Genomic DNA, 18,738 nt, shown 5'->3' with positions numbered 1-18,738 from the left:
CTAATGTCGGTTGAGTTATAAATATTGGCCAGGATAGCGGGAGAATCTTACCAATAGTGTTCAAGTCTCTGGAGTAGGGCTTGAACCCACAACCTTTTAACTCAGGTGCCAAGAATCTAAAAGCCTTAAAAATAGCATTGAATAAGTTGATTTAATTGAACCTGACTTCCACAACCAGAAGTAATATTGCTAGTCTATTCAAATACATGTGCAAATTTAAATGTGTTTTACTCGCATCAATTTGACTAAAAATTCTAATCTCCATCAATGAACGTAATCTAGTACTGAGGTGCTCCACGGTGTCGAAAGAGACAACATAGACAGTCTTATCACTGAACTGGTGCAGTTCAGAGGAAAATGGAACAAAATTTCTAATGAATGTGAGCTTGTTGCAGCAAACCTTGGCATCCACCCTCCAGAGGTATCAGTGGCATCACGCTGTTCACGCCATCATCTAGATAGAGGGAAGAAAATGTTGATGCAGCCGCAGATGATCAAGACAACCTGTGAAGGACCAACTTTGGGACAGTATTTTCTTTCCCATCGTGGACTCTGTTAAAAGTGGTCTCAAAAGGTGCTTTAATGCACCCGCTTGTATCTGCAAAAGATTTGAATTCCTTTGGACCGTTTTTGAAAACAAAAAAGTTGATCTCAATGATTTTCCCAATTTTTATTCCACTGATATTTCTGATGATATAAAAGAAGAATTAGAGTTCCTCAAATGTGTTTACAAAGAAAACATTGATCAAAAATTACTATTGTCGTTTCATTTACTAAACATGCTGAATGAAGTCTCTCTTCTGAACCTCTTCCCCCAACCTGATTGTTCCACTTCGCATATTTTGCTGCATACAAGTGTCTGTGGTCAGTGCAGAAAGTACATTAAGTGTGCTCAAACATATGATGAACTACCACCACGCAACTACGGGTTAAGACTTAATGGCTTAGCAACTCTTGTCATTGAAAGTGATCTAGCAAGATTTGTAGATTTCAATAACATTGATTCATTTGCTGAGATAAAGGCAAGAAAAGCACTGTTATAAATTGAAAATCTTAAAATAAATTATGCAGAAATTCAGAAACTTCTTTTTATTCTATTTTCTTTACTGCATGTTTTATTATCACTGATCAGTTTCATTCATAAAATCAAGGCCCCCCGAGCTCAGGGCCCGGTATAGTTGTACCCACTCCCCGCATCCCCCCCCCCCCCCACCACCACCACCTTTGTCAGCGTCTGTCATACCTGTACATCTTTTAAAAAAATCACAGTTCTACTTTTAGGAAACATTTGTTGTGAACACCTGTTTTTCTGTCATATAAGGATGTCTTTTATCTATTTCATTGTATCTGCTTGCCAACAGAAAATAAATCTGTTCATCAGTAGTGTATGTATTTATTCTTAAGTTTATTTATTTTACATAATTGATCTTAGTTTTAATGTTCAAGTTGTATTTCAGATTTCAAGTTCTGAATTGAGTGTAAAAAACAATTTATTACTATTTACAGTCATATATGTTTCCACAGATGCCTCCCTTTAGCCATATTCTCATTGCTTGTATAATGAACCAACTTCCAGTTGAGAAAACTAACAGAAAACGTTCCAAAAAAAGGTTGTTTAATTTAGTAGAGATAGTTTAATATAAAAAGGCCATCATTCGTCACAACCAAAAATAGCCTGACCTACAAAAGGACCTAGTCTTTAATTTGCAATTTATTTGGAAGTAGAAGGTAGCTCAGGTAAACTAGATTATAAAATTACTTTTTCTCCTCCCTTCCCTGAAATATTCTGTACCAATATGTAAGGTAGAATTGTGAGGAGCCCTTTGAGTGAGATGCTGACAGATGAATTTTTGCTGAGGAGGTAAAGAAGTAACTTTGGCCTAAAAAGGAGTTTGGCATCGAGACAAAATGGGCTTGAACCTGCAAGACCAGACGGTAACATTCCCCTTGCTCTGCTTCACTATTTCTCCCTATGGGGTAACCACCAAGAAATAGTTCTAATTAAGGTTAGAGTAGCATAGAATTTAAGTGTACAGTAATAGCAGGATCAGGTCCTAGGCTAATGATGTTTATGCATGAATGTTCTGGATCCAAAGGAATACATATGCATGAAGTGTTTGAGAATTGTGTTGCTCAAGCAGAGAAAGACTGAGCTTGAGGACCAGCTGGCTCATTCCACAACATACTTGGGGAGGAAGGATTTCTGGAAGACAGAATCCAGAAGATGATAACCCCACAGATAGAGAGAAATAGTGAAGGAGAGCAAGGGAAATGGATGATTACCCAAAGAGGGAGGAGGAAGAGGAACCAGTACACAAATGCCCTGTGGTCTAAAAAGTATTCAGTTCTTCACACTCATGATGAGGACAAAGACAGCCACAGGGGAGGGTAATCGGGTGCAACACCACTGTATCATGGGTTAGGGGAAAACTGCAAACATAGAAAGAGGGAAATTAAGAATGATGGAGGTAGAAAATATACATCAGCCATGATCTTATTGAATGGCGGAGCAGGCTCGAGGGGCCGATTGGCCTACTCCTACTCCTATTTCTTATGTTCTTATATTATGATACAGAGTAGGGACTGTTAGATGCTGCTCATGTGCAAACACTGATACAGCAAGTTAGTGTGTGGAGTATAAAGATATCACACAGGGAATTAACAAAAAATAAATCAAGTTTGGGCAGTAGGGAAAATGTATTTCTCAAAGTTCTATATAGGAATAAAATGGTTGACCTGGGGGATCTTGATAGAGAGGGAGACGATGACGGAGACCTGTTTCAGTAATGACATGGGTTAGAGAAATGTATGGGGATAGAAACAAAGAAAATAATGCCAGAAAAGACCACAGGTCTATTTAGTTTGTCTTTCTGCTGTCCTAGAAGTTATAACCAGTGATCTGTTTCTCTTCAATATACTTGTCTAATTTGACCTTGAAGAGGTTTAAGCTTCTTGCTCCGACAACCTCTCTTTGTAAGCTAATCCAAAAACTCACCACCCTATCAGTAAAATAATGCTTTTTTATGTATTGCCTGAATCTACCTCTTTTCAGCTTATACTTGTGTCCCCTTATTCCACTATTCGGTACTAAATCAAAATTCCGTGGCTGATTCTCTACATCCCTGCCTTATTAATTTGAATATCTTCATCACTTCCCCCCCCCCGCCTCCCCACTTAGTATTTTACTCTCCAAGAGTTCTACTTCAGTGAGCCTATTCTCATTGATTTTATTCTCCAGTCGTCTTATGTTTTTTATTCGTTCATGGGATGTGGGAGTCACTGGCAAGGCCAGCATTTATTGCCCTTGAGAAGGTGGTGGTGAGCCACCTTCTTGAACCGCTGCGGTATTCATTCTGGTAACTCAACAACAATGAGCATTTATATGGTGCCTTTAACATAGTAAAACACCTTAAGGCAATTCACAGGAGCATATTCAGACAAAAATTGACCCCGAGCCAAAGAAGGAGACATTAAGGCAGATGACCAAATGCTTGGTTAAAGAGGTAGGTTTTAAGTAGCGTCTTAAAGGAGGAGAGATGGAGAGGCGAAGAGGTTTGGGGAAGGAAATCCAGAGCTTAGAGCCTAGATGGCTGAAGGCACGACCGCCAATGATAGAGTGAAAGAAATTGGGGGTACAGAAGAGACCAGAGTTGGAGGAACACAGAGTTCTAGTTGGATGTATTTCTGGAGGTCTGATCATGTGGCATTTGACCACATGACATCTGATCATACGATAACCTGAAACATTAACATTATCCTTTCTTAACAGATGTGACCTGACTTGCTGAGTGTTTACAGCATTTTTGTTTGAGATTTCCAGCATTTGCAACACTTTGGATTTTTTTCTGAATAACTTCAGTTGACTAAATGAAATCTGGAATAAAAATCAGGCACATTGAAAGGAAAACTATCAACAAGATTTCGTCAAACTTCACTCACCCAATGCTCTGAGAGAATGTAACTCCTTTTTAAACTAAAAGCATTAAAAAACACATCATGCAACAAAAAACACAGTAGAATCTGCTTGCAGTATTCACCACTGGTAGTGAAGAAGTGGATGTATGGCTCAACTGTGAAATGTAAAAGACGCATTTGATTCAATGCTGTATTTGTACACCTGGTTGTACTCAATACAAGTCAGTTGTACTACAACTCAAAACTCAGTAGCAAAAACATTTCCAGGGTACTTATTGGGCAGACTCTGAAGGATTTTTATTAATCCTGTCAATCTTGCTGTTAGGAAAATTACATTTTTATGGTTTGATTGAAGTGCACTCTGCTCCTACATCCAGAAGTTCTGACACCTGAGAGAGCAAGTAGTGAAACAGAAATGAGCAGGTTTGGATCACGGAGCTCTTCAGAGGATACAAGCTGCCTTTGCCTCTACTGTGAAGGTCAAGTTGTGGTCACATAGTGGATTGTTAAAGATAGCAGTTTTCAGGAAGCATTTAATGCCTTTACTGCTTAGAAAATTTACTAGGCTTTTCTACACAGCAGAATATGAACAATTGACCAAGTGATGAGTGAGTAGTGGTTTAACTTTATATTTGATTAAAAATCTAGATGTCGCACTTCGCTACCTGTATCTTTTGTTTTTACATATCAGGCGCAGAAGTCAATTCCATACCCAAACCCCACTTTTTGTAATTTCATGATTTATTTTCAAATTCAGTCATTGAACTGACAGCACTGCTTCTAAACTACCCAAATGTACAAAGGTCGCTTGTTTGGGGGGGGTCAGTCCGTCACAGCTCATTGGGACATTGATTTTGTAAAAGACCATATTCACACTCCAGAATCTGGTACAGATTTTTTTTAGGAAATAAATAATTGACATTTTTGATAACTTTTCGTTTACCAGTCGCAGGCTGCACTCGGAAGTTGAAATTCTTACTAAGTGAGGCTGGGAATTTCCTGGTAGCTGGTCCCGCTCGGTTGCCGAAAATGCAATTTTGTCACACTTCCAGTGAAGTTACAGCAGCGGGGCGGACCAGTTACAAGGAAATTCTAGGCCAACATGGAGCCTGGAGCTTTCTCGCTAGTAGCTGTCGCGTGAGAAGTTCTGAGAGGCCGCCTGCATGCCCGTAAAGAAAGTACTAGTGCGACCCCAAACTCTACTTTTCTCCCAGGTTGCTAGCAGCAGTGCCCCAGAGAATAATCTTCCATTCCTGGAGACTCCATGACAATCCGGGAGGGTTGTCAACCATACCCTTGGGGTGGATGTATCTGAGCTGGTACTCAGGAGGGATAGAGTGAGTGATTGCGTGGTGTCTGGCTCCATTTCGTCTGGCACACCAAAAGAAAGAGAACAAGAAATGTTACAGTTTGTGTCCTTATGAGAAGCCTTCACATATAGCTTCCAGTATGAGTTACTTGGTAAAATACTTAAGTATATAGTTTGCTGCTAGTGAACAAACGAGAGATTAAGATGTGAACAAAGAGCAAGAGAAAGTGGTCAGTATGAGTCCTGCACAACCAAGTCCTTCTACTTCCCCATCTCCAGTCCTTGTGGCCTCTCACCACCAGATTTGCAGGGGTTCCTCTGCAATTGGGATTAGTGCATAAACGTTAGGGGTCTTCTCTTTTTTGACATCATCTGTGGGTAGATTGTGCAATTAGAGGATGGTATACTCTCACTATAAAATAACATGATGTGGAGATGCCGGTGATGGACTGGGGTTGACAATTGTAAACAATTTTACAACACCAAGTTATGGCCATACCGTTCACCTGACGAAGGAGGAAGCCTCCGAAAGCTTGTGGAATTAAAAATAAATTTGTTGGACTATAACTTGGTGTTGTAAAATTGTTTACAATTATAAAATAACAGTTACTGTGTGGCACACTGCAAGTCACCTTTAACACTGAAATAACAAATCACATTGCCACCTACAGGAGTAACAGATACTGCAAGTACTTATAAGGAGTATTAAATGAAATGCACACCCCATGTACCAAATTTAATATGCAACTCCTCGATCTCCTGTGGTGCTGCACACAGTATGTCAGAGATTATAGTTTCCCTCTTAACTGCCTTTGTATTACTGTTTCTATCGCTGTGTCTCCTCTGCTTCTGTCTCTGTTTCTCTTCTCTGATACATTTTTTGTTTCTTTCTGTCTTTTTCTTTTCTTTCCCTCAGATGGGAGTTGGTGGATGATATCGCGTAGTGTGACAGGAAACCAGTGGCTGCAGGCTATATTGGGATGGGTAGTGTTGCGGGGAAAATGTGGCCCTTGGTGTCACCCTTCCCACTCCCTCCCACAATCACTTGTGCTTCTCCACCCCCTTGCTCCCATCATGCCCCCTATTCTTTTCCCTGCCCCACTTGCAATTAGCCTTCCTACCGTGCCTCACTCCCATCACTGCATCCACCCCATCCCCTTTGAATTAACCTGCTCAAACCCTATATCCTCCCTGCTTCTTTACTCTGCTGTCACATACCTGACCTTAAGGCCTCCATCCACTCCCACACAATCCCCCCAAGAGTGGGTAGTGAGAGGCCTGATGCCTCCTCACCCTCAAGCACCCCCTTCCCATCCTATCCTCCCTTCTTATTTGTTTCCCTCAGAGGCTTTGTTTGCTTTCAAAATTCAACTTGATTTTTTAAAGAAATAAGATAAGAATAAGGAAAGAAACTGCCTAACTTCCTTTCTCTTAATTTGTTCCTTTCTCTCTGTCTTTCTCCCTCTGTCTCATAGGTGTTAGAAATTAGAATCTCTATCTCATAGCTGTATGCAATTGATATTGACCTTTTCTATCAAAAAAAAACACAGATGGAGAGAAGTAGGTGGCTTCAATCTTTGGTTCCTTTTAAGGTGATTGGCAAAAAAACTAAAGGTGACATGAGGAAAAACTTTTTTACACAGCGAGTGGTTAGGATCTGGAATGCACTGTCCGAGGGGGTGGTGGAGGCAGATTTGATCATGGCCTTCAAAAGGAAACTGGATAAGTACTTGAAAGAACAAAATTTGCAGGGCTACGAGGAAAGGGCGGAGGAGTGGGACTAGCTGGATTCCTCTTGCATAGAGCTGGCGTGGACTCGATGGGCCGAATGGTCTCCTTCCATGCTGTAACCTTTCTATGATTCTATTCAGGATTCAACTGTCTCTGACCCAACCTTTCTCTCTTTCCCCCGCCCCCACCTTTTTCTCTCTCATTCCCTCTGAGACTCTCTTTCCTTCCCTCAGTGCAATACACTTTCTAAAGTTTATAAAAGATAAAACAATAGCTATAACAGGTATGACATCAGAACACTGTCATTCTCTCACAGATAGATAGATATACACACACTTATGCATTCTCTCACAGATATATACATATACACACACTTATGCATTTTTTTAAGTATAAATTTTACCTCAGGAAATCTTTTGAAATTTGTCCTCTTTCAGAATTATTGAAGCAAGGCTATTGGGCAGTAAGCATTAGAAGCTGAAGAAAAATATCCCATTAGTAAAGCTAACAGAATGATACTAATACATCTAGAAATCAGATACACTGCACATGTTGAGACTGTACAATCCAAATTCAGTTCACACAGTCATAACGCTGCACAAAAATATCAAATCCAAGCCCAGGTTTTTGGGAAAGGCTGCACCTTCAAGTAAAATCTTTAACAAAGGGATTAAAAGACATTAAATAAAATTCAGTGGACAAATTTAATTATGTTACTGTAAAATTTATAATTTATTGATTTCTTAAAAAAATTTAACCCATTTTTGGGACATTAGAATGATAGCTACTGTGGAAAAATTGTGGATTAAAACACTTTAGAAAGCATTTTAAGTGATTTGTGGAAACCTGGTAACCAGATTGTGCAATCACAGGGTGATGTACTCTCACTATTAATAGCAGCTATTGTGTGTCACCCAGTGTGACGGCTTTAACATTGAAAATGCCTATCACATTGCCACCTACGAGAGTAATAGGTACTATAAGTACTTACAATGAATTTTCAGTGAAGTACACTCCTTAATTAATTTAATACATAGAAGTTACAATACAGAAACAAACCATTCAGCTCAACATTTTCCCTTCACATGAGCAAATAGTCCAAATCACATTTACCCACCTTGTTCCCATATGTCTTCATCTCTTCTTTCATCCACCCATCCAATCTAATCTTGAATGTTGACATAGTTTCTGCTTCAACCATTTTGTTCTGATCATGAGCAATCCTATTACCTGTGTAGATAAATTTTATGTAACTTATTCAGCAGCTCCTTGGCCACCTCCTCAGATTACCCCCACTTCCCCAGTTTGGTATCAATAAATACGACCAGTTTGCATTGAGCTTCTAAATTCAGGTCCAAATTGAAACAGGATGGATCTCAACAGTTATCCTGTGGCACTACTTTCAGTGCTTTCTACCCCTCTCCACATTACTCCCCGAACAAGTTCTCACTGCTTCCTATCCTTAAGCCAATTTCTTATTCATCCCCAGGTTTTAACTTCAAGCCTCTCTGCTTCAAATTAAAGAGGTTTTCTTTATCTTTATGATTTCATCTGAGTCATTGCTGAACTCTCCTCAAAAGTGTTTATTGCTTTAATTCAAAGTGTAGTTTAAAATGAATCTTTGAACCTCAAAGTATTAATACTTAAAGACCACTATCAATGTACTTTTTAACACTACAGGAATCTTGAATACTGGAGTATGATAGTATCATTGTTATAGTCCTGGACTAGTAACCCAGAAATTGAGAGTTCATAATCCCACCACAGCAAGTTACGAAATTGAATTCTCTAAATTTGGTCATTTGTGAGCTAGCACCAGGGAAAATAATAACCATGATAGTTACCAGATTGTTGTAAAAACAATCTGAAATATCTCGTCAAACTGTCACGACAAAATGTTTCAGGGTGACACAGGTCTCTTAAATGCCATGTTTCCCATAAAAATCATTGAACTTATGGAGATTTTATAGGTTATGCCTCTTGGTGAGCCCATACAGAGACACTGGGTTGCCCCAGTGTCATCAACTAAAATATCTAACAAAAGTGTCCCCTTTTTAGAGGGGCACAACTAATATCACCCAAATTACACAAAAGACAACAGAAACTTATCAAATTAAATAATAATATTATTTCCTTTATTGACCAAGCACTTCAGTCCCTGCGGTGTCCACCGGTCACAGAAGGTCTCAAGTGTACCGGCGGACACCTCGTTCTCCTCCGGGGCCACCCACCAGCGGACAAAGCCGCGGAAGAGAGACAGGCAGCCAGAGCGACCACCCCGACCGGCTGCATAGGTTATATATACGATTGCTTTTGCTGGTTTAGGTATATCTCCATTCAAATTGTTAAAAAATTATTGAATACTGAATTGTATTACTCACTGAATAAATTGGTCAATTACCTTTTACAACAAACAGCTGATTCATTCGTACCTATTGTCTGATAATACCCTTGGGTTACAGACTACTTTGCACTTTAAACAGCTGAAAATCAGTGAACTACTCATTTTGCAGGGCCACACGTGGCATCACTTCAAAGGAAGTCTGTTATCAGTAGGTTCCCCAGTTTTATTTCCTTTTTTAAGAGCAGTCAATCATTCTCCTTCAAATCAAGTATCCTCCACATGGCATGTTTCCTGCCGTACTCCCTTCTGGACCTTATACTGACTGGATTTTTCTGTAATTTAAAATTTTTGTGGTTTTATATATATATAATTTGTGTGCAAGATTTGTACACTTTAACCAGATTACATAATTCATTATACTGTCCAAGTTCTAAGTTAGTTGAACCTTTCAGAAGATTATTCTTAAAGTTATGATAAGTGATGTTATTACAGCAAATAGCTTTTTAACTGAGATTTGAGATTTAGGACTTCTAGGTCTTTCAGTTGGTTTTTTGTTTATAACTCCAACATTTTAAACCATTTCTTTGGCTATAAAAAGGCTGTTGATTCCCATATTAATGGGCTTCATTTAATTGTCAGTAAATTGATCTTTCTTCATTTTTCATCGTTGTTCACTATCAGAGTCTCCCAAATGAGTACATTCAAGAGGTGGAAAAGGGGCCTGTTTGCCTGGAATTTAATAATGCTGCATGAACTTTACAGTGCTGCAGCTAATGGCAGGCTCAACTCTGGAAGCAGCACAATGAGGTAAATGAGATGGCAATGCTGACTTTGGAGGTCCAATATCCACCTAAAGAAGAGGTGTTCACTGATGTCTCTGGTGGCAGCATTGCCAGGCAGAAAATCTAAGTGCAGCCTCAAAAGGCATAGGTAGCCATCATTTTTGCTTAGCAAGCAGGAAATGAAGCCATGATACTTTCAAACAACTGTGCATGAGCAATTATTTTGCTTGAGCCTTTTTGAGCAGTGCTGTAATACAAATGCAGCATTAGACTTTGCTCTGAGGCCTTTACCTCCAGTTTTATAGACTGTCTTCTCATTCAGTAGGCCAACCGTGGTTTCCGTAAGCACTCCTTATATGACTAACTCTTCTGTAATTTGTCCTCAGAGAGACGTATGCTCCAAAGATTAATAATAACCCAGTTACAGACTAAAGCAATTACTGTAATTACTTACAATTATGTAGTGATAGGAAGCTCAAAATTTTGACAAATGTCAAAAGTACTCTGAATTTCCATGGGCCTTTCTGGCACGCTCCCAGCATAGGTCCAGTGGGAGTGCAGCGGAAGGCCCAGGAATTAGGCTGGGACCCAGAGAATATGCTGGCCTTCACTCCGAGTTTCTGGGAGGATTTGTTTGATGCAGAACCTCCATCAGTTCTCTTATGTCTTAAACAAGGCCCCTTATGTCAGAGGGAGCTCGACCAGGTGAGAGAATTCCCAGATCGGAAATTTCCTCGACCTGTCTCGGTTATTTTGGATGGTTGATAGGGCAGGAAGAACGCCACATACAGGACTCACCACAGCATATGTGGGGACCACCTGAAGAAAACAATCAGTCAGCCATGTGAAAAGGACCCCCTTCAAAAAGTTTTGCTGGGGCTGCTGCAACAGACATGTACAACAGCCCATTGCCACATTACCTACCCCTTCACCCTGGCAAGCACCTGACATGCACTGTGCGCTGGTGAATAATATTTAAATTGGGAAGTCCCCACTCACTGAGCTACGGATTATGCAGCAGGGTCAATGGCAGAGGTTCCTGACACCCACATCCTTAGTATTTGTACCGGGAATAAGGGTCTGGAGATTTCTGGGCTTGATATATTTAAACATATACACCATAAAAGTCTGTAAGGGGTCAATTACCCTTCAATACAACTTCAGAAGAAAAATTAAAATGTTTGATGGAACTGAAATAAAGTTCTGTTCCACAACAAAAAAAATCAGTGTGTCTTGTTTTCACTAAGTACTTTCTGCAATAGTGTAACAATCTGCCGAGGAACAAATCATCTGATCATGGAATAGGGTTTTGGAAAGAATTGATGAATTGATACGGACTCCAGTTTTTAACCTATTAAGGGTCAAAGCAATCCATTCTAAGAAATCTCAACCAGATCCTTTCCCATGCCAAATCAAATAATAACTCATGCTACCAATCAGCATAAAGATTGCTTGCAGATGATTTCCCAAATACGGACAATACTTCCAACTTGAATTAAACTCAGCAGATACTTGAAACTAGATTTTTTGATCAAGCTTAGCCCACCCAGAAGTTGGGTAGTGCATGAATCATGCTTGTCTGACCTTCCATGTACTGACCCCATGCATGTTTCTGGAGTAAGCCCAGTTTAAATATAATGGACAAGCTCCTGGCATGGAAAACTCCTGTGACTGGATGCTGGCCGATTAAGGGTGGGAAATTGTGTGCTGCTGCTGCAGGATTTTATGGCCTGTAACAACTGTAAAAGGCAGACACCAAATTTTTTAAATTTAGGAAACAGCAAGGTTCTGTGCCAAAAATATGTCTGCAAGGAGTGAAGTAGGCACAGCTCTGCAATGGGGTCATAGAGATTCTTCTCAAGGAAGTAAGGCGAAGGAGGGGGGGCTTTCTCTGCCACTGAATGCCACAACCCCACTTCCCCCAAGAAGAGCATCTGGGGAATGGGATTAGCCACCAGTGTCAGTGCCTCCTGCATAACAACACATAAAAGCAGTGCAGGAAAATGTTCAGTGACCTTAGAAGGTCGAGGAGAACCCACCATAACCTTCTATTAATGCAATGCACCAAACACTTGCAATTTTCCTCCCCTCACACTTTTGAAAAAAACTTTCAAAGCTTATAAGTGTCCATGATTTTTTTAAAATTCATTCATGGGATGTGGGCGTCGCTGGCAGGGCCAGCATTTATTGCCCATCCCTAATTGCCCTTGAGAAGGTGGTGGCGAGCCACCTTCTTGAACAACTGAGTGGCTTGCTAGGCCATTTCAGAGGGCAATTGAGAATCAACCACATTGCTGTGGGTATGGAGTCACGTATAGGCCAGACCGGGTAAGGAGGGCAGGTTTCCTTCCCTAAAGGGCATTAGTGAACCAGATGGGTTTTTGCGACAATCCGGTAGTTTCATGGCCATCATTACTGATACTAGTTTTTTTTAATTCCAGATTTTTATTTAATTAATTGAATTTAAATTCCCCAGCTGCCGTGGCAGGATTTGAACGTTTGAACATGACACTGATAGATGACCTTAACACTTCCAAACTTCACCTGGAAGGGTTCCTTAACTCATATCCTTGAAAGTATTCACCCCAAAAGAATCCTTCCTTCTAATGTAGCTCAATGTTACATGTACATGTCATCACATCCGTTATATGCTGCATGCTGAAACTTGGGGATTATTGCATGGCAGATATTTTTAAAGGGGATCCTTTTTGGATTGCAGCTGATTTTTTTTCTTAACAATTTGATATTCTAATTTTTTGAACTCTTCTAGCAGGAGAAGACAGTCCTTATCAACTGTGAGAAGTTACTTCAGGAGCTGAAACCCTTTATACCATTTACTCCTTATGAGAAAGAAACCCTTGAAATCCTGGGAAGAGAGGCCATAAAGGGTGCCAGAGAAGGGGAAGTAGATTTTCTGCAAGCTCAGGGTTCATTAGTAATTTCTGCTGCTCTTCTTTCCCATCCTATGTTCTCATTCAGAGACTATCAGTAAAGTATATCCTAAATCCCTTTATCATGTCACTCTTTCTACTGAAGGCTACATGTAAAGGCTGTTCATCAAGACACAACATATAACTTGTGTTCATCTTCTACTTCTCTAAATGTGCCAGCGGATAGTGAGCCAGGCTTCAGTGCAGCCAGTCGCGCCACCACTGACTGCTACTGAGCACAGCCTAGCCCAGGCAACTGATTGACATTGACAGAAGATCTAATCCCAGGAGGTTCCTATTCACACACAGCAGTTTGCCACTTCATGTTACTGAGCGAGCATCTAGAGGAAACACAATGCTAGGGTTCAGCATATTCTGGGAGGTTTCATCATATGACCTGCCTAGAATAGTCTCCACGCTCTCACCATTGGTCACCTGACATGTCCACCCTCATGGCGCCCCGCTTTCCCATACCAATTGGAAAGCAAATAGGCTCTTTATTACCCTGAATGATTCTTGATTGTCAGTCAAACAGCCTTTTTTTCCCAACTCCAAAATGTTTTTATGCCCCTATCATTTTGGCAACCTTAGTTATACTGTATCTGCTTCAAACACTCTCACCAAGAGGAAGCACAGTGGTAAAAAATACTAGGGGCCGACACAATGATTATATTTTTAATAACTGAAGTTGTTTTGTGTGCAGGGATTGTTCTTGCAAAGGTTTGGGACCAGGATCCATCAGGTACCATGAATGAGAGATTTGTGAATTGCATTGAAAATTAAAGGCACTGTTAGTGAAGGCATATTTGTGCAGGACATGAAGATGGAGCCAGGACTGTTAATGCTGTGAGTACATTTACAAGGTAAGAAGTGGAAGAATGTGCGCTTCTACCTGTAGAATCTGGTTTGGGTGCTACTCGGTGTGCAAAGCACTTGTGATGCAGCCTGACCAGCCTTTATCGCTCTGATTTTCCTCCTCTTCGTCTTCCAAAAAGATCCCTGGTGGCCACCTAAAACAAACATTAAGCCCCTTAAGTATGTAAATGAAGGGCTTAATGCTGTTTCACGACCCCCTTGGGAAACTGGAGTCCTGAAGAGCGAAGCTTGCCACGTCAGATTCACCCGGTGTGGATTCGGTCCAGGAAAAGGTAAGGTTCGTTTTTTTTTTAATTCATGTGGAGCCAGGAGGAGCCGGAAAGTTCATCCCGGCTCCACAGCCCTCCTGATGGCTGCTACCAACAGCAAACAGCCACCCCCTCCCTAGCACTTACCTGGGAGCCACTGCCAGCTGAAGATGGTTGGGCCTAGGACACTCAGGGCACTGTCCTAGGCCCAACCATCTTCAGCTGCTTCATCAATGACCTTCCCTCCATCATAAGGTCAGAAATGGGGATGTTCGCTGATGATTGCACAGTGTTCAGTTCCATTCGCAGCCCCTCAAATAATGAAGCAGTCCGAACCCACATGCAGCAAGACCTTGACAACATCCAGGCTTGGGCTCATAAGTGGCAAGTAACATTCACGCCAGACAAGTGCCAGGCAATGACCATCTCCAACAAGAGAGAGTCTAACCACCTCCCCTTGACATTCAACAGCATTACCATCACAGAATCCCCCACCATCAACATCCTGGGGGGTCACCATTGACCAGAAACTTAACTGGACCAGCCATATAAATACTGTGGCTACAAGAGCAGGTCAGAGGCTGGGTATTCTGCGCCGAGTGACTCACTTCCTGACTCCCCAAAGCCTTTCCACCATCTACAAGGCACAAGTCAGGAGTGTGATGGAATACTCCCCACTTGCCTGGATGAGTGCAGCTCCAACAATACTCAAGAAGCTCGACACCATCCTGGACAAAGCAGCCCGCTTGATTGGCACCCTATCCACCACCCTAAACATTCACTCCCTCCACCACCGGCACACTGTGGCTGCAGTGTGTACCATCTACAGGATGCACTGCAGCAACTCACCAAGGCTTCTTCGACAGCACCTCCCAAACCCGCGACCTCTACCACTTAGAAGGACAAGGGCAGCAAACACATGGGAACAACACCATCAGCACGTTCCCCTCCAAGTCACACACCATCCCGACTTGGAAATATATCTCCCTTCCTTCATCATCGCTGGGTCAAAATCCTGGAACTCCCTACTTAACAGCACTGTGTGAGAACCTTCACCACACAGACTGCAGTAGTTCAAGAAGGCAGCTCACCTCAATGGCAATTAGGGATGGGCAATAAATGCTGGCCTTACCAGCGACGCCAACGTCCCATAAAATAAAAAAATACTGGTTTTGGTGCAACTGGAGCCAGCATGACCAGTAGATTTATGTGGCAGGCTGGGTGAGGGCCATGGCCTGGTGGATCAAGTGGGAGGCAGGAGCTAGGACACTGAGAAGTTAAAGTGGGAAGCAAGGACAGTCAGGAAAGGCAGCTAATGGAAACCTGTAAGAGCGTGAAATATTAAAAAAGTAAATTTAAATTTAAATTTAGATTTAAATGTTGCTACTTACCTCCTTTATTTACCTATCAAGGCTGATGGCTGACACAACCGAGGCGCAGAGACTTAGGCTGTTCCACAGTGGCACTAGGGCCTCGATTTTTAGGGGATGGGGTGGCGATGAAGCGGGCAAGGTTGGGGATGTGGAGGCCCTACCGATCTTAACAGCAGGGCCTCAACTGAACAAATCTCTGCAGAGTTCCGCCCGACATCCAGCCAGATTGACTACTTGTGCGGCGGGTGAGAGGAGACACCTGGCGGCAGAAAGCCGCAGCCAGGAACCCATGAGAATGGTCCCCAGCAGTCAGTGGGAGTGGGGTAGAGAAGGCTCTGGCCTTGATCGGGAGGGGTTAGAAGGTTCTTGCCACGATCAGGTGGGAAAGGGGTAAGGCTATGTCAAAGATCAGGAGGGGGTTAGCCTAGCGCAAGGGAGACCCAAGGCTTCCTTTTGAGGCCCGGAGGAGCACTTCTGTTCCTCCTGGCCCACAAGGAAACCTAAAATAAAACTTTTAAACTTACTCTCTGGGCCTCTTCTGGCCCACGATCCAGCTCTCAACAGGTTTGCCTGATAGGGAAGCCATCGGTGCTCCCCCGCTCAGGCCTTCAACTAAAATTGCAGATCGGGACCTCATGACATGTTTCCTCCAACATACATAACCATTCCTGGAATTTTGGACACCGTTCTGTGAACTTGATCGAATGTTTGATGTTCTCCAGTTTCTCCTTAGCTTACATTAATATACCTTTTCCTCCACTGCTCATAAATGAATTTAAACTCTTAGCATTTAAAATATGACTACTATTTATTTTCATGCCAGATATCTTATGGCATCAGTACGTCTTATACCATTTTAGATTTTTTAGAAGTTTCTTTGACTCAACAATCAACAGTTCTTTATGCTTATTATTAAATTGATTTCTGCTGAAACTTGCTTGGTTCCACTTTTACCCGCTACTTCCCTTTTAGCATAAAGACATGCATTCATATTTTGTATCTCTGCAAAAATGCATCTCCATTATAATTATCCATGCACAATTTTCACAAATAAATACAGCAGTTTTGTTCGCATTTCCAAAACAAAGGCAATAGTATATTCTCTACTCACAAATCCTGCTTTTATATGGTAAGAACTCATTTCAATATTAGTCTTTAGCCTTCTGTAAACCTAAAATTTTATTTGAATATCCAGTAAAAATCTGTGATTAGCAAGCTATGGACGAATGTTTCCACATTCCACCCATATTTCAAAGATACAGTTCCTTATTGGCAACGGGTTTTCTAAGAACAAAATGTAAATCGTCACGCTTGGCATTGCTGAGAGACTGAGAAAAATGATGTACTGGAATGTTTATTTTACTCAAAAACAGGAAGGGAAAAACAACAGAGCAATTTTTCTAGGGTAAAACAATTTGTGAACAGAAAATAAGGGGAAAGTAGATATGTAGTCAATGCATCACAACTCTACCCTTTTCCCATTTCCTACGGGGATTTTGTCAGTGTGACTATATTTTCAGCGTTTTTCCCCAACAGATGACCGTACACACCGTACACTCTTCTGTGCATGGACTTCATTTATCTCTTGCTGTCTTTAACTAATCCAGGTTCCTCATGGTGGACAGATGCCTCCCCTGACTTTGAGATCAGAATGGATTTCTGTTCTAATCATGAGGAGTTTGAAGTGGAAGAATCATCCATCAGAGATATAAGGAAAAACATTTATGTTCTGTTAACATTGAGCTATCCATAAACCCCAAAAGAGAGTCACAATAACATTTTTGCAGGAAAAAGTTGATTGTTCTGGAATTATGTTATAGGAAATAATTATGGACTAAGAATAATTGCATGTACTTTTAAGGATTTGTATGTATATTTTTGCAATACATAATATACATTAATTAATGCTAATCAGCAAAATCATTGGGAGCCAGCGGAAGTGTCAGAGTCATGTTTCACATTTTTCTGGCCATGCTTTCTTCTGCCCAAGTTGGAACTTTCTGTTTTCACATTCTGTGTGATGGATAGCAGTTTTTGTGTGAAGCAGTACATGATCATAAATCATGAATGTACTTTCAACAGTACTGAGATCTTTAACCTCCTTTGCAAACTTTGTTGATTTTCATGGTGATATAATGCTCTAACTATATTAATAACCCTCAATGGTGAGCATTTTAATTTTTGTGCTGGGAAAGACACTTGTGAATTATTTTACACTTACAATAAAGTTAATGTGAGCATTTAAGGGCTGATTTGTCAGGGCTCCCGCCCGCGGAAACAGGTCGGTAGGAACCTGAAAATTGCGGGTGAAGGCATGCCAACACATTTCCCCAGGATCCTTAGATTAGGTGGCCTGGGTGGTGCCGAGGGGTGGGTCTGACCAGTAATCCTTGACTGTGAAGGCCAGGATTGGCATTTAGGAGCAGTATTTAAAGGGACAAATAGCTGGATTGTTCAGCACTTTTGCAAATAACGGTCTAGAAATTTGAGCACACTCAAAATCAGGCACGTAGGGTGCAATCCCTGTACTTGAATGGATAGGCCCGAGGCACACATAATATTGGGCATCGGGCCTCAATATCATCAAACTGGTAAGCTGCCTGGAGATGCCCATTAGGCATCTCGAGGAGTCAAAGATCAGGCCGCTAATGGGCACGTCCCCATCCATTTTCCAGGCCAAAGTCTCTGGTTCTCCCGCCAGACATTTGCAGACCTGTGCAGCCTCCTGGAGGAGAATCTGTAGCCTTCTGTGCCATTTGGCCACGCTCTGCAGTGGCAGTCAAAGTGACGGACGCCCTCAATTTTTTGCATCGAGGTCATTCCCGGCTTTAGCGGGGAATATGGCATATGTTAGATAGATGACTGCACATGCCTGCTTGAAGCAAGTGACAGATGCTCTGTTTGAGAAGGCAAGCCGGTACATTAAGTTCCCTATGGATGCTGCCATTCAACTTGACAGGGAAGTGGGATTTGCCGCAGTTACCGGGTTCCCACATCTCCAGGCTGCTACTGACTGCATTTATGTGGCGATTAGGGCACCGTCACAAAAGCCATCACATTTTATGAATAGGAAGGGCTTTCACTCTCTCAGTGCGTAGCAGGCGTGTGACCATCATCTAAGAACCATACAGATGTGTGCAAGGTACCCTGGGAGCAGCCATAGTGTGTTTAACCTGCATCACTCCAATGTTGCTGGCCTTTTGAGGAACGTCAGCAGGTCCAAGAATGTC

The sequence above is a fragment of the Heptranchias perlo genome, chromosome 7 (assembly GCF_035084215.1).
Source record: "Heptranchias perlo isolate sHepPer1 chromosome 7, sHepPer1.hap1, whole genome shotgun sequence".
Classification (NCBI taxonomy): domain Eukaryota; kingdom Metazoa; phylum Chordata; class Chondrichthyes; order Hexanchiformes; family Hexanchidae; genus Heptranchias; species Heptranchias perlo.
The sequence above is the reverse complement of the archived record's forward strand: the minus strand, read 5'-3'. Positions refer to the sequence as shown.